At 33.3% G+C, this 17238-nt stretch overlaps 2 long non-coding RNA genes across 2 annotated transcripts; both read right to left on the bottom strand.

The window, feature by feature from the left end:
* Positions 1-1802: 1802 nt before the first annotated feature.
* On the bottom strand, positions 1803-5315 carry LOC145666358 (uncharacterized). The gene is made up of 2 exons (XR_014127726.1): positions 5274-5315; positions 1803-2070 (listed from the first exon to the last, which is right to left on the bottom strand). It is a non-coding gene; the product is annotated as an uncharacterized LOC145666358 (long non-coding RNA).
* Positions 5316-14379: 9064 nt separating this feature from the next.
* On the bottom strand, positions 14380-16034 carry LOC145666356 (uncharacterized). Its single transcript, XR_014127724.1, has 2 exons — positions 15990-16034; positions 14380-14674 (listed from the first exon to the last, which is right to left on the bottom strand). It is a non-coding gene; the product is annotated as an uncharacterized LOC145666356 (long non-coding RNA).
* Positions 16035-17238: the final 1204 nt, after the last annotated feature.

The following is a 17238-nucleotide window of genomic DNA, read 5'->3' as shown; positions in this document are numbered from 1 at the left end:
CAATTCCCAGTTTTAAATAAAAAAGACAATTTCTATGGTACATTTAAAAGGCTCTTTTTTTTTTAACGTTGTAAGTTATTTACAATATCTGGTATTAAACTTATATGGTGCGAAAGGAGCTTTAGATAGAGATCTTAGAGATGAAATATGTCCAAAATGACCCCAAAACTGGACTTGATTCCCTTGTGCACTGTGTCTTCCTCTAACTACGTGTATTTGATGGACTTGCCTAGAGCAGGCTTTCTTAGCCTGTTTCACATCTCGATCTCTCTTTTATCACAGCTCATAAAAGAGAGATTATTACCTTTCTCTTTTATGGGCTATGATACCAGCGACTCCCATAAGTAATTTCAAATTTGTAATAAGCATTTTGTTTATTGCTGTTCATTACTTGTGAAGTCTAGTGAAATTACACCAGGCTTAGGTTTTACACTAGCCTTTATTTATTTTGAATTTATTTCAATAAGCAGTTTTTGATCTACTTGTATTTTTCTTACATTTCAGAATTTAGTTCCATCCCTCCTTTATTTCAATTGTTTTTAAAAGATTATTTATTTGTTTAATATTCTTTGTAGTATTTGACAATATGTACGTAAATAAAAATATGTCTATCAAAAGAGTCTTTAAAAATATTTTTTCTATTAAGATCCAAATTACAATTATCTTTCTCAGCTTCCTTCGCGATCTCTCATGTATTTCTCTTGAGACCTCTATGGACCCCGAGTCCCAGGTTTAGAAATCTCTACGAAGAGTGAACAGTACTATTTAAATCACTAATATTAACGAAATCCAGATATAGTACCAGTTTTTGTGATACGCGTTTAACATATTACAGTGGGAAGTTTGTTCCTGGCATTCTACTTTTCTAGTGATGACATTATTTGTTAATTCGGATATATCAAAGAGGGGCTTTCATTTATTATTGTGATTTCTCTCCTCTCTACATAAGTACAGTGTTTTATAGTCTTATGCACTACACTGCAATTGATACTACTTGTCTCTTGTGGCAGCTCGCTGCGCGCACGTGGTGCTCAATGTTGCGTTGCCAGCTTTTGCGTCGAATATTGAAACTGCACGAGTAGAACAAGTGAATAGTTTCCTGTTTCATATTAACATTTACTAAATGTAAAATGCTAAATGACACAAAAATGAACTAAAAAGAATGCTTTCAATAACCAACAGGTTCACTACTCAAGTTGACGTTCGACTAAAACAATGTGCATTTCTTGATATTCAAACTGGCAACGTGCGGAGAGGGTGGAATGTTTATCACTGCAGAGCGAAAGAAATGAGCCACTATAATTGGTTGAACGTGCTGCTGCCATAGAAACTGTTCCTCTTGCCTGATTGTTGTAACCACGTGCAGGAAGGAAACAACAGAGGAAAGCAACTGTCAGAAAGGACAAGTTGTATCAATTGAATTATAGGATAACTTGTTAGTGTAGAAATGAAAATGAATCTTTGGTATGAAGTTCCAAGCTTGTACCCTGTAAACTGAGAGAAATGGATCATTAATGAAAATGAGTAGTTATGGAAGAATTAGTAGTATGAGAATGTGAGAGGAAACTGGAGAATCCCATGGAAAGCCACAAGGACGATGTTGTCCCCCACAAATTTATATGATACACAATCAAACCTGGGATTCTTCGCACAAGAAGTAAGCAATTTAAGACAATCTCCATACCTCCTTAGCTAGTGTAAATTTCAAAGGGAAGAGAAATAAATAATTTATTATACTAATATATATTTTTTTTTAATGTTTCTAATGTTTTATTCGAAAAGATAGTAAACCAGTTATTTGTCTGAATTTATTTAAAGCGAAGATTCAAATGTAGAAAACATTTGAGGACTCATTGATGGAAAGAATCAATCAGCCATCCTATTGTTTCAATGAAGAAGTCGAAGAGAGGATTTGTTTCAACGTCCGTAGTAACCATAATATCCTAGAGCTGGGTAGTATCCACCGTAGCCATAGTAAAGCTGTTCAGCTCCTTGAAGACCTTCCTTTCGCGCTGGTTCCTGCTGGGCAGAGACAGCTACAATGGCAAACAGAGCCAAGAGAAGGATAGCCTGCAAGAGCAAGAAGAAATGTTGTCAGGAATATCAATTAGTTCAAAATAAACTATTCGTTGTGCGTACTTAATCATAATATAATGTACTATGAAACTAATTTATATTTTTATGTAGGAAAACTGTAAAAGCATGCGAAGAAAACAATATTACATTTTTTTTACAATGCTTTTATTAGGTAACTTTTCTGTTTATTAGATTTAAAACTTAGAACTTAAACTTTACGCACTTCCATACACACTAAAATGTATAGTTGCATAAATCTGATAACAAACAATAGTTTTCCTTACTTTTCGCTCTAGTTTATCGTTGAACTGTAAAATTAATTATTACAAAAGTATCTAGTCTAGGTTGCGTATATGTGTAGGCAACGACAGCTCATTAAGCATTATACTTTAATAGATGACAGAGTAGTTTGGTATTGGTTTGAGACCTTTTTATGTGGCTCCTATAACAAAAAAGCTACGAACTATTCTCTTCCATAAATGTCTCTTCGATTAATTGCAGAAAATTAAATAAAGACTTTTGAAAAGTAAAAAATTATAACCGTAAGAAAACTTTCAACAACAATGCTTCTATAATATGCACGGAAAAGTAAATTATTTTGATTGGGTAAATTAAAGTAAGGAAACAATAACGAAAAGCATTGGACGCTCCTAAAATTGAATTCTAATGTTTTTAAATAGATATTAGAAAAGTGATATGTTATAATCTATTATAGAATAAGCAGTGGATCCTAAGCTTAATTCGACCATGAGTGAATCAGTTTATATGGACATTAAATTGCACCCAATGGCTTTATTTTTAGTCACAATTCTTTTTATTTCACCAAAAAATATTTTCTCGTTTTTAATGTGTTTCATAAATGAATTGTTTAAAAGACTTTTTATTATTACTTATACCAATGGAGTTTTATATAATTAGTATTATATTTTATTATCTCTCAACAGTTAAGTTAGTTTTTGAGACCTGGTAGATTGTAAGGATGAAATTTGTATTTATGAAAGGACATATGGCATTGATTTATTAAATTTCAATTTATTACATTATCCTTACAAAACACTCGGGTTATTATTTAATAAATCTGTAAAAGTTGTTTGACGCTATCCTCTTAATAGCATGAAATTGTTGTCTGTTTCATGATGTTTAATACAAAAGTAATAAGTAATGAATGGTAAAACTTTTGTATGAGAAACGGTAAAATAAAAATATAATCATGAATTATTATGGTTTAATAGGAACGACAACATCGAGGCTATTTGTTCTCACCACGACCAACAGAATTGCTCGAACACGGACTGCAATAAATAAAATACTAAAAAGAATATAGAAAAAATATATAAGAAACCAGAATACTCTACAAAAAATAGAAATAAAAAAACAGAAAGAAGAGGTAAAACAATACAGTTCAACGAGACAGAAATACAAAAAGAAATTTACTTATTCAAAATTCTTTTCATATATATGGTACGTTTAAAGTTCATAAGGGAGTTTTTTTTTTTTATTCCCCTCACTTATCCATTAACAACACAAAATGAATGTGTTGTTATTAGATAAGTTTGAAAAGGAACTCCATTGATCAGATCCAAATACCAGATATATATATATATATATATATATATATATATTAAAAGTTTTTTGACGATGCAAAATGATGTGTGTTTTTTATATAGTAGACTAGCCTTTGGCTAGCTGGGGGCTCAGCCCCAAGACCCCCACGTCTCTTACGTATCAGCCTGTGCATCAACAGCGAATTTCATGCATTTGCTCTTCATTTTTACTGAATTTGTTCGGCTGGGGGCTTCACCCTCACACCGCCGTCGTTGCTCGGCCTACGGCCTCGCACCTCTTAAACCCCAATTTTACTAAATTTCAAGTTTTTTTTTCCCATTTCAACTATCTAAAAGATAAGATTTCATATCCCAAGAAAACGCCTATTTTACATAACAAGGGGATTTTTTTCATCCCTTTTAGACCCCTTAAAAATTAAAAATGCTCACTTTTGGCAGTTTTTCTGTGGGTTAGTCCCGGAAGGCTACAATCATGCCAAATTTCATCATTCTAATCCTGCCGGAAGGGTCTAAACATTTTGGGGTGTAGAAGACGTCCCATATAAATAACACGGGAAAGATTTTTCAGTTCCCCATAAAACCACTCTAAAGTTAAGCATCGCAGCCCTACAGGAAGTGCCCAATAATTTTGGGGTGTAAAAGATGTTCCATATAAATAACAGGAAAGATTTTTCAGTTCCCCATAAAACCACTCTAAAGTTGGAATTTTTTTTACTGATTTACTTACGTAGTGCTAACAAAAACGTACAAGCATATTGAATTTCAAATTTTTAATCTAGTTCCAAGTACCTAAAACATGAGATTATTGGTCGAAAAAAAGACCCATTTCAATAACATAGGAAAATTCTTCCTCCCTTTAGACCCCGTAAAAATTCAAAATATTCACTTTTGGCAATTTTCCTGTGCGTTTGTCCAGGAAAGCTACAGTCATGGCAAATTTCAACTTTCCACGTCAACCGGAAGTACCCCTTTAATTTATGTCAGTTCATGTAGTTATGTACGAGTGTGAAGATATTATATGTCCTCTCACTTAGAAAACTGTTAGAAATATCTTACTTTAGAGTCATATTTAACATTATTAAATACCTTCGTTATCTTTACTTTTTGGATCATATTGAGGTTGTACTGATTTTAGTGATTTCTTCTTCAAATCTAGTTAAGTGTATCTTGTTCTACTTTTTTTTAAAAAAATAAATTTGAATTGTATATAAATTTGATATTACAAGTTAATTTTTTTTTTATAAATAGGCCCATTAAAACTATTTCTTAAACAAATAATTTTTAGAATGTAATGGACACTTAAATATATTTGAAAAATAAATCAGCAAAATCAAACCATTAAAATTCAAGTTTATTTCAAAGAAAATAAGAAAAATAAATCTCCATATAAATCAATGAGATTTAAAAAGTAAAGATGGCGCAGATTTTCAACAGCGTTAAGTTGTTTACAGGAAAATTTCCTTTGTAACTGAATTATAGCAGTCAAAATACAAGCACAGACAAAGCACGGAAGAGCAATATTGTATGTCTAAATATACTGTATGTTCTATTAGTTTTATGTATATTTCAATTAAGTGTTATCCATATTTGAATTGAATGAATATTTAAATTAAAATGTTAAATTCAACTTACGAAAAACTTCATGTTTGCTAGCAAGTGATCAACTTAAGGTTGTCGACTTAAAATTAACTTAATATGACAGTCTGTGTTCTAGTTTATATATATATATTTTTCCTAATCAGAATCTCTTATCCTTGCCCTTCAAAAAAGGCGTGCGCTTGTTTGTAGGTGTAACTTTGCAAGAGAAAGGCTGGACCACCAAATTAGCTTACCTTCATCAGCTGATTAGTTTCATTGTCTGGTCTCGATGACGAAAGAGAAAGAGAAACATGATAGTTTATAATTACTATGAATATTGTCCATAATGTTGTTATTGAATTTAATTGATAGAAGTTTTAAAACAATACTGCATAACAATCACAAATGGAATTCAGGAAGTTTTGACGCTTGGCCAATCTTTTCAAGGGCAGATGCTCATTGTTGGTGGTAAATATCTATGTATATATTCTTTCTACACATTTCATATAGAATTCGTCTGAACACTTGCACAAAATTCTAACGTTTCGTAGGGCATATTAGAGAAGTATCTCCACCTCTTTTTCTTCCTTCTAGGTAAAACAGCTAAAACCGATGTTTAATTATTTTAAATAGAGTTCAAACACTCAATTTCATGTCTGACCTTAAGGAATTGATATAGACATCTTATTATAATTGCAATTTTGTCCTTTTTACTATCCACACTCTTTTCTTCTTTTCTAGATCTAATACCAAAAAAATGCTGAATTCTGTGTCTAATTATTTTAAGTAAGAAGTCCATATACCAATGTTCATGTGTCTAAACCTCAGAGATTCCGAGATATGGATACGTACATTTTATTACAATAATTGCCAGCCCTTTTTCTCCTCTCTTTCTCGTTGAATTGCCAAAAATCCTTGTACAGAAGTATCTTACAGCACAAATCCTTTGCGCTGTCAAAATTTTAAGTTTCTACATTATGCAAGTTTGCCCGTACATTTATCAGTCATAACGATCATTCATAACTTCTTCTTTTATATATATATATAGATATAGGCTTAAATAACTTTGATAACCATTTCGTGAATCATGAAAATGGTTTAAATACATAGTGCAATTTTAGTTCAATCACGTGAATTAGGTCATTTATTCTTACTACAGCTTTTATTATTTTTAACTATTGTAATGTCATACTTTATGTTGATTTTTTTAACGTTTCACGACATGCACCAAGGCTAGGGGAAACGGAATGATGAGGTGGATGAAAATGGGGAATGACAAAAGGGGGAGAACCCAAAATAACTCATGTACGCAGTGTTTGTTCTCTACAAAATTATTCATGGTACCGGTACATTACCGATTAGTATAACCTGATCAGGATAGCTGTGCGGTTTTGGGAGGATGGCGCTGCTGTTGTGTTTACATCAGTTTCTTGGCAAGCGCGGTGGGACAGGGGAGCGGAGAGTTTCACTTTGCAGTGTATCCAACGGTTTTTTAAAGTTGCAGTTTAGATGTTGTGCATAGTCTAATCTCTTTACGCTTAATAAAAAACGCCGTAACTTATGTATGTATTGTAGTGAACCATCCCTGAAGTAATGCAGATGTATTGTGATTAGTGATTTATGAATGGAAATTACCAATTTAAGAACAACATAGCACAGTTGACGACAATTCAGTGAGCTTCTACCGTGTATTAAGCAGATTGTATAAAAATTGATTACGTTTTATTCGATTTCATTATAAAACAGTAGCAGCCTGTAAAACGCAGGAATGACAATGTTAGTGACTAAAAGATTAATTTTGGGTTGATAGCTTAGAGTTTTGCGCAATATATCTTGTAACTGTAAGTTTAAATCAAGCCAAGGTTAAGGCTCATGATGCTGCTGTTTAAGTGTATGTTTATCGATTGACAAATAAATTATTTTTTCGAGTTTTAGCCAGGGAGGAAACGTTTCCTCTCGAGAACTGTGAAAGTCCTTTCCGCTGGTCTATTGGCCAGCGCATGTGCTTTTATTGTATGTGGTTCTGGGTTTGATTCCCATTGAAAGAACAAAATTTAATTTTACAATCCTTCACTTTCATTAATCATCTGTCTCCTCTAGCATAAACAACATAATCATGGGACGTTAAAATAAAGAAATTTCATTTTTTTGTTCGAGAAATGTGAATCTTTGGGGGGGAAACAGAGGTGAAGAAATTTTTCCTTCATTTTTTAAAGATTTATGGGATTGGATAGCTTGCCTTTAGGGATTGATGCGCTACGCATGTACAATTTGGTTCAGTGCACCCTTCTTTTAGGATCATTATAGAAATCCAGCCCTTTGGTAGAGTTCGAATAAAAGTATTGATAAAACATCAGCGTATGGGTAGTGTAAGAGTAAGTATCATTGCTTCAGCACACAATAAATTTTATTTATGAGGAAAGAAATTACTCTGGACTAACTCTGAATTTCTCTCAGGTTTTAGCTATCAGGTCACAAAGAATTAAATCTACTAACTGTTTTCACACACAATATAATTTTGAAACTTGGGAGCCTAGTGTTATATTTGTGTCTGTAGTATATAATGATGCTGATACGTTATTCTGTTGAACATCTTAAAGGTATTTGTCGATTGACTTCAGAGGACTGAGTTTAGCCCGTAAACACAAGTTGCCTATAGTTCAAACATATCAGATGTACGGTCTTGTTTAATAAAACCTGCTCCTCCCTGTCCTCTATCTGAAAAGTCCTATATTGTTATTCACATATGAAATTCAAAGGCAAAGTCAATCGTCTTTATTCAGTTGTATTTTTATTTCAAGTGTAAGTATTAAAATGCGCTACGCATGGTTGCAAGAGGTTGGGTGGCTTTTTTAAAAAAAATACTGAACTGACATATCTAACATTGGCACTCATCTTCTTCATAAATTGATGTAAGAAACGGCCGATTGATTTCCAGCCAATTACTTCATCACCAGTATCTTTGAGCAATGAGATAACAATGGAAGACAAACTTCGTTCTTTTCAAACTTGATACTTTGAAAAACTTATGAAAGTGGTTTTGTTATTCAAATACATATTCGCTCTAATCAATTTTAGAAGTAACATTAATCTTAGAATAACGTAATGGCTGTAAGAGTTACCCTGAAAATGTATTTTGTATGTTTTCTTTTTTACGTAATTCAGAGATTTTGTCTGAATTTTACTAGAGTTATAAGGAACCTTCAATTATCAGGCACCCCACTTTAATCGCTCCCCCTCCGCCGTCAATGCAACACTTCTAACCGTCTCCCCTGGGGTCCTGGGTCCACCCCTGATTGAGATGGTACATAAAAATAACTTTGTCTAATCTCTGTCATTATTTAGCATGGTTTAGTATTTTTTTTTAAACTATATTTGAAAGTTTTCAAAATGTGGCAGAAATATCTCTTTTTTTTAAAAAAAAAAATTACTAAACCATGCTAAATAATGACAGAGATTAGACAAAATTATCTTTATGTACCATCTCAATCAGGGGGTGGACCCAGGACCCCTGGGGAGACGGTTAGGAGGGTGGCGGTGAAAGATTATCAGTTCTCTCTCTCTCCTAATTTTTGAAGTACATCCGAATATGATGTCAATGCAAAAGAATTTTCTTACTCAAAACCCCGATCGCTCCGCCCCTGACTTGGACATATGCGTGAAGTGGTTTATTACGAACAAGACAGAAAGAACTGTGATAGATTGATTACAGAACTGTGATAGATTGATTACAAGTACTCCGGTTAGAAACACTGCTGCTTGCATTTTAGTTCCAAAACCGGCCGCCCGCACTCGTTCGCTGGTTGTGTTATACCGGTATACTAAAATAATACTGAAGCAACGGAACTAAGCTATGATGCGTAGCTATTCGCAAATTCCGATTCCACTTAGAACATAGGATTTAATTTTATCAAGTAAGATGAAAAAATGAACCTGAAGCACTTGGAAAGCATGTTGAGAATTAGCTGGAAAGCATTATATTGAAAGCATTATAACTTACTTAATGCTTTTTCAATGTAAAATATTGGAGATAATCAACGTTGTATCTAATGAACTTGAATCGAGAAACATGGATTTATCAAAACATTACAACTTCTACAAAGGTGCTTTGAAGAGCTGAAAATGTCGAAATAAATTTGAAGAACTAAAGGAAGAGAAAATATAAAAACAAATAGCTGGCATATTTAGTCTGAAAATCTAAGTGATTCTGATCTACATAAAGCTGATGAGATCGCAGGAACATATTAATTTATATTTATTCTTTGTTTTCACGAGAAATTTTAATGCGGTTGGCTTTTAGTAATGATATCTTTAAAGAGAAAACAAAGAATATGTTTATATGTTTGTCTTCAATCCTTTCAATAATGAGATCTCGAAAACCAAAATTGCTAGAAACGTGCCGTTTTCACTGATCGATTCCAATTTTGTGTAGAGTGTCCAGTTCTAATTGAATATTTAAAAAAGTAAAGCAACATATCCTATGAGTGATATATTCCAACGCCACATAATTGTATAGGGTATAGTATATCTCTCAGGCGTTTGTTTCATGCCCAAATGATAATGAAAAACGAAGGATAACCATTTCTCCAGTTTTAGATGAATCTTTATTTGGAATGTTTTGCTCAATGAACACCTTACATCACTGACATTATAATTAATTGTGTGTGTGTAATGTATTTGCTTATTAAATACTGCATGTAAGTAGAAATAAAACACTGATCATACATGAATTAGAAACTCCAACCGGAAATAGGCTCAACCTTGCAAATGGTGCGAGATATTGAAAAAATAATCGAAAAATTTCCTCTTTATTATGCTCGTTGCCGATTTTTTTCCTTTTATCAAGACGTTTTCCATTTGTGTCTGTAAAGGGAAAGGTACAGATATTGTGACGAATGACAAGGAGAATTCCATTCGTGCTCATATGAGAATGATGCGCTGTGTAAAGAGCGCACGTTTAGCTAGTAGAATATTAAAAAGATTACCTATAGAAAAAAGACAACCCATATAATTTATAAACAAATATACCTATATAGAAAGATAACCTATAGAAATAAATTGTATATATGGTATTTAGCATTTGTATTTAGAGTTGCGTATTTCTAATATGAGTGGTAAAAGAAAAATTCAATTATTATGATATGTGTAAGGATATAAATTGTCAGTTATAGAAACCAGAAGAGAGTGGCAACCGTAAAAGCTTGTCAGGAGCCTGCAAGCTTATAGTTATGCCTCTGGTTCCAATATTACCTTGTTATCCTAACGGCAAATTAGAAAGATTTTTTGTAGTATTGCCTCGTATGTACTAATTAGGTAATTGCGTAGGAAGTATGTATTTGGTAGCATTAGTTACAAGATCTGATGGTATCTAAGACTACAGTTCAGAGAAGAATACTAATTACAATTGAATCTCGTTCTTCCGGTCTTTAATATAATCCTCCATACTTTTGCACATGCTTACAATGTTGCAAACCAGTGCAACATATATCAATTTAAACATATTACAAGTGTTTTATTGCAAGCTGGAACTGTAAGACAAATGGTTAAAAGAGAACCTCTATGTTTATGTATGCAGCTAATGTGTTAAAGAATTATGTTGTTGAACTAAGTGACATGACATAATTCTCAAACGTAACTACAGAAAACGATGATTTGTAAAATGTGTAGTGAATAGCTCAAGGACACCTATGATCACTCCAGTACTCTTCAGTAAAATTAGAATTGACACTATCAATTCTGAGTATTAGTACGGATATAACGTCCTTGTCTCCTAATAGGGAGATCCTCCATTCGAAACCAGCTACCGCCCAACTTGACATTCATATACGTAGATAAACAATGAATTTGTAACATCAAAATAAGATGTTTTCAGTTTTATGAGCTACATAGTTCGAAGAGACAATTAATTTTTTCAGTATGTACAGTATCTATAGCAAAAATGTATGCATCTGTCTACTTGTTTCCTTGCATCATGACTCAGAAGCAGTGTTTTTCCCTGCTCCCTTCCCTTCCCTCAGAGCTGAGATGCCTAAAAATATTATGTGTCACTCTTGTGCATCACACACACACTATCAAAAAAAAAAAAAAAACGATCATTTGTGTTCTTTCTTCAGTCATCCTACTTAATGTCTACATTAGCAAATTTTTAATGTGTTTTTATCCATGTGTTCCAAGACAACTTCCTCACATTTTATTTTCGTTCCTCGGACGAAGTTTTCTAGAAGAGAATCTGTACAGAAGAGTTCTGCCAAGGCTGAGTGGCAGGACGGGTTAAGACCGTTAGAGGTCCTAAGTACTTAAAAGATTATGGTGCCCTCATATATACGTAAATCGAAATATGAACTATTATAAATCATAAAATAGAATATTTATCAATTTTTTTAAAAAAAAATACAGTAAAATGGGAAATATTGATTTTTGTATATTTCCATTTTATTTATTTTTGAGAAACTCTCTTCTATTTTTTTTACTTGGAAAGTCTTTGATCAGATCCTCAATCGTTACTATTAATAATCATCGCCTCTATCATTACTTTTATTATAAGTTTTACTTCCGCCCAAGAGGTTATGTTTTGACGGAAGTATATGTGCCTATGTGTGTTTCCAAAATTGTTATACAGAAATTTTACAAATTTTACAGACTACATGCAAAGCTCCGCTTGCTTTTATGAAGGCTAATAGGGGGACTTTTTTTCTTTCTTCATTATTCTTGGCAGAAGTATTCATTATTTGAATACTCATATATATATATATATATATATATATATATATATATATATATATATATATATATATATATATATATATATACCTGTGTGTAATATTTTTCATTTAATGGGGTTGCAGGCTTTTTGAGAATCCTGGTACATCAGCATCATATCGTCGCATGATAACCAGAGGAACGTAACTCCATTTTCGTAGGTTTACAGGTGAGACGACAAAAATATTTTCTTAGAAAGATGTGTTTTTAATAAGATGGTAATCGAGCTACATTGCAACAGATGATCGACAAGGAGAACAGATGGCGTTACATTCCATTTACACCAAGTGAGGCTGTCAAAATTGTGTCCAAACATGAAGAAAACGAAAACCGCATTTTTGGAGTTATGTTCCTCTGATTCTCATGTGACGATATGTCTCATGGATTATGTTAAATTCGGCTATGGTGCTCACTTCCCTTCATGTTCTAAGCACTTGCTTATTTTGGTTAATGGTTATTCCACCCCTACTGAGTCTGAGAGGTGTCCATAGAAATACTCTTTAGTTCAATAGCTTAAATGTTCACAATGAGATGAGGTATCTTGTCCTTTTAGGTCATTTTCAAAATTCATTCCAAGTTAAGTGAAAGACATTATTACTTATTTATTGTTAAGAATTTTACATTATTTGATACGTGTAATACAAGTTGTAATATGCTAACTTCAAAAAAGACTTGCTATCCCATTAAGAGCTCTCCTCCTTTATGCATTTATGATCAGGACCGTGTTTTTTTTTTTTTTTTTTTTTCATTCATGCTATCCAGTACTCAATTCAGTACTCAGTTTGCTTTAGAGTTTAAGCTCTAGAACTGACGATGGATGGTTAATATGGTTGAACTCTGGTAATTGTGTGGCCCAACGTTCATGAAACAACGTCTAAACAACTCCAGCAGTGTGATTTGGAGCATTGTTATTTTGTAAAATTATGTCATTGGCTAGAAACAACATCTCGGCCGCATAATGCACGTGACTACCTAAAATGTTAACATAATCACTCATCCAGTGATCGTAATTCAGGACCCAAGGAATAATAGGAAATTGTGGTCCACAGCATTACACGACCACCACCACGTTTCATGATTAGGGAGAAGACAATTCGGAGAATAAGCTTCTTTGGGCGTTTGCCATAAATATGGCCTGTTGTTGGAAATAAGTTGTATGAAGACTTATCCAATAATCGTGTTTCCAATAATCGACTATCCATTTTGTATAATTTTGGGATCATTTTTTCACACTAAAGTTTTGTTGCATGTGATCAGCAGTTTAAAAATCGCAAACCGACCACGGATATTCAGGTTACTCTACTCTCATTTCACTGCAATTGTTGCAATAGACTATCCCAGGTATTGATTGAGCTATAACCACAAGTTATGACGAACTCTTTTAATTTTACCGTAACTAATGTTGTCCAAAGATAAGAGATTGGATCCATCAATCGATAGATCGTATCGAGCTGAACAAAATGAGACATTTGGCAGTATACTTTTCTCCGTAGTTTTCGAAAAAAATTGAGCGAAAACTAACTTTTATGGTATTGCGTTGTTCATTGCCAATCTAATGACAGTTTTTATTCTGCTGTAATATACAGTATATTCTTTATGTATTTCATTTCTCGCCTCGTGTATACAATTATACTTTGAGACCAAAGTGATTCTAGCCACGAAAACAATCCTAGAAAGTCTGTATGAAGCAAAGTCCATGTTAGCTTCCTTTCTGAGTAGCAGGTTTTGAATATGTAAAGAAAGTAGAGTTTGAGATCACATACCCCAATCACTGTTGACTTTACAGGAAGTGGCATTAAAAATCTTAGAAAATATCATACTTGGACTAGTCAACCCAAAATTATAAAAGTGCTGAGCAGGGAATTTGTTATAAGAATGTGTGTTTGTTGGGGATTATTTAAGGGAAATCTTTTCCGCAATGTCCCCAGGAATCTAACTTGGATACTTTTGGTTAGTTCACGTAAGAGTTTCTCTACAGTCTTTCATACATACCATATTCTCAAAAACGAGACCAGAAATACGTTTTAAGTTCAGAACGAGACAAGAAAAACTTCAATTCTCGTTTCGTGGATACAACTACTTTTGAGACTACTTACACAACATTATTTATTGGGTTTACAGTATGGAGATGTTCTTTTACACACTTACAGTTACAGCAATCGTAAGTATTCCCATTGCACATGCTTTTCTTGTCAGTCACTTTGGAGACCGAGTCAACCAGTTTTAAATTGGTTTCCTCAAAATTCTAGAGAACATAATTCTATGTACAGCTTGTCATTTTGTTCAAAAGTTATTGACAAAAGTGCGTCTCAGCTGTGTTAATGACGGTGCGAAATCATACTTGCAATACTGTAGTAAACAACAACATAGTGTTAGAAGCAGCAATCAATCTTTCTAAATATTTCTATTTAAGTGGTTTTATTTCGAATAGCTGTTCACAAAATCTTTCAACAATTTTTCATAGCATGAAAGAAAATGTATACTCCATTTTCATAAGTTATTTTCATTGTAAGTAAGTGAAGATGTCAAACATCTCCTTAACGTCCATAGTATCCGTAGTAGCCAACGGCTGGGTAAGCACCATAGGCACCATAGGCGCCGTAGTAGAACTGTTCAGCACCTTCAAGACCTTCTTTGGGGGCTGGCTTCTGGGCAGAAACAGCTACGACGGCAAAGAGAGCCAAGAGCAGGATGGCCTAAGAGAACAGAAACAAGAACATAATGTAAGAATAGTATAATAAAAGAATATAGTTAAAAGTTATTACCCGTAAATCTCTTCAACATTTAGAGAATATCTTAGAAGTAAATTAACAAACCTTTTTTATTAAAAAAAAACTTTTATTGTTCTAAATGTAGGCTTAAGATTATTTTATTGCGAAAAGTTGGAATTTCGACAAGTTATTCTACGAGCAAAAATGTTAAAGTTATGAAGAAACACTTTCTCACCCCCTAAATTGTTTCCATATCGGACCAAAGTAAGCCATGAGAAAACTTAGCTCAATAGTGTAATATAAAATAGCGCCGCAAGAGACTTCAAGCTTTGAATGCATTTAGAGTATAATATAATATGAGGCAAAGTTACCTTTCACGTTTGAAAGACAATTGTAAGTTAATAAACAGATATTATGAAGTAATAACTATTCACTGATAAAGATATAATTTGCAGTAATATCAAATGTGTGTTTGCGGTCTACAAAAGATTTGTCACATGATCCTCTTCGTATTAAAATTTTTGGACTTGAATCCGAGATGGCGGACTTCAAGATGGCCGTCATCATAGTACTATATAGTAAAGATGCGGTTCTATCTCTATTACCCCTATCCAAGATGTGGCGTCATGTCATCTAGCCGTTCCAACTTACTGGGCACGTTTGTCTCACATTGCATAGTATAAGTGCATTCAAAACTTAAGATCATTTGGGACTCCTTTTAATATTATTCAATTCAGTTAATTTTTCTCATGAACTACTTTGGTCTGATATGGAACCATTTTAGGGGAGAGACTAAAAAATAGACTCGGAAGTCGAAAAATCATATCGTATTTGATTTATTTGAGTTTAGCGTTCCTTTCAACTGCAAGGGTATATGAGACGTGGACCTATAGTCCGAACCATAGTATCCGAACCACATGAGCTCCTGCTTAGCCACGAGAGAGCTACAAGTCGGAAAACAAGGTTCACCCGAAACATTCTGAAAAATTAAATCACTTATATGCAAACTAGAGACTATAAATTTCTTGGAAAACAAAATTATTCGCGATCATAAACGTAAAAATGTAATTTATTTTCAACAATTTCATCAATATCCTTTTTTTTTCTTCCTCTCTTAAATACCATCTTCAATTTTGATTTAAGCTACATTCAGTTATGTCCTTTTATTTAAAAATGCTATAAAGCAAGGACATTTTTTTTATCTTTGAATCAAAATTAGATATTTATTTAATAATATAGCCGAAAGTTTTGTCGGAAACATACTGTACATATATTTGTGAATATAGATGGTATTACTTACAAAGAACTTCATGTTGATTTTGATGCTGGTAACTGTTGACTGTAGTTTTCAGCTTATAATACTGTCAGTGACTGCTCCTTTTATACTTTATACATGCAGAATTTCCTATAACCTTGGCCTTCTCAAGTTCAAGTTTGCAGTTCAACTTTCAATGTATAGTGTTGCTCGTTGATGCATATCATTAATTTCCAGTCGCGAACAATGAATTCTTACGGGTGTGGCCATGGTCAAGCGCGGTGCAACATACAGCATCTCTCTCTCTCTCTCTCTCTCTTATAGATATTATTGGATATTATTGTTATTGTGAGTATTGATTTCAGCTGTTATTGTTAAGTATTGATTTCATAAAATGAAAGGAATTGTTGTTCAGTAAGACTAACAATATTCGAAAATGTAAGTTAAATTTAACTAATTTGTGATAGTTATTAAGAAAAGAAATTCACTCTTCAATGCTCTCGTGGTCTGTTATTCAAATATACAACTTCTGAAGTTATCATAATAGTACTATAAAGCATCCCAATGTCAGACCTTATTCCAAAGCAGCAGGCCGGTAGCAAGCCCAAAAATTTAGGGGGGGGGCGGCTGAAGTTAGAGGGGACCGATCCAACAATATTATAGTTCATCGCCATATTATAGTTCATTTGCAAGCCTACCGTGAAAATTTTAGAGGGGGCCAGCAAAAATTTAGGGGGGGCGGCCCCCTAGACGCCCCATGGATACGGGCCTGCAAAGCAGCCAAAATATTTTCTAAAATGTTTTATTAAAATAGTTTCCAAATTCAAAAACACTTTCAACATAGACATTTTAAATAATATAAAACTTAATAAAACACTATACTTTCAAAACAATAAATAATAGTTATCAAAATAAATATTCGGTATTGTATTTGCATTTGTCTTTGTCAGTAGTGAAGACGAGCAAATAAGACAATACCTACAGTTTGAACTAGAATCTGAATCACTGTATTGCCTTCGATGCTCTGCCATCTGGAATCAAACCCGAGATCTTGTTCACCGACGCTCTAGCTGCTAGACTAAGAAAGAGGCCTAAATTAAATATTACGGTTTGCTGAACAACTTATATGACCATCACAAGTAATAAATATGTATATTTTTAACAAAACATAACATACTTTTCCAGCATAATACTTTTTAAAGGTAGGTACTAAAAAGTACTTCCACTCACTTCTTTGTAACTACTTTGGACTGCTGACACACCGCCTACCATATCGCGATACACTTAGATTAGG

Source organism: Thermobia domestica, chromosome 1 (genome assembly GCF_964235325.1).
Source record: "Thermobia domestica chromosome 1, izTheDome1.hap1.1, whole genome shotgun sequence".
Classification (NCBI taxonomy): Eukaryota; Metazoa; Arthropoda; class Insecta; order Zygentoma; family Lepismatidae; genus Thermobia; species Thermobia domestica.
This window is presented reverse-complemented; position numbering and strand designations above follow the sequence as displayed.